Source organism: Penaeus monodon, chromosome 19 (genome assembly GCF_015228065.2).
Source record: "Penaeus monodon isolate SGIC_2016 chromosome 19, NSTDA_Pmon_1, whole genome shotgun sequence".
In the NCBI taxonomy this organism is placed as follows: domain Eukaryota; kingdom Metazoa; phylum Arthropoda; class Malacostraca; order Decapoda; family Penaeidae; genus Penaeus; species Penaeus monodon.
Window position 1 is genome coordinate 4,963,111 of NC_051404.1, and position 333 is coordinate 4,963,443.

Consider the following 333-nt stretch of genomic DNA (forward strand, 5'->3'; position numbering starts at 1 on the left):
AGGATGTCACAAGCTAGTGAGTTACTCAGAAAGAGATGGGACTGATTGATCTTGGAGGAGGTATCTTTGTGAGTTTGAATTTTTCTAGCTTAAAAATTTCATAAACAATTACTTCTAGTGTGATGAATGTAAATAATGTTGAGAAATGTTTATAACTGAGAGGATAAAGTTGTATACAGTTGAAATAAAACCTATATTACATGATTGTTAGTTTCCTTCCTTCTTTCCTCTTTGTTAATTTTCTTGTATCATCTGCTAAATTTTACAGTGCCCCAAGGCTATTCCTAATCTGAACGTAAATATCTTGCGAATAGAGGCAGATGTTTATTTCCT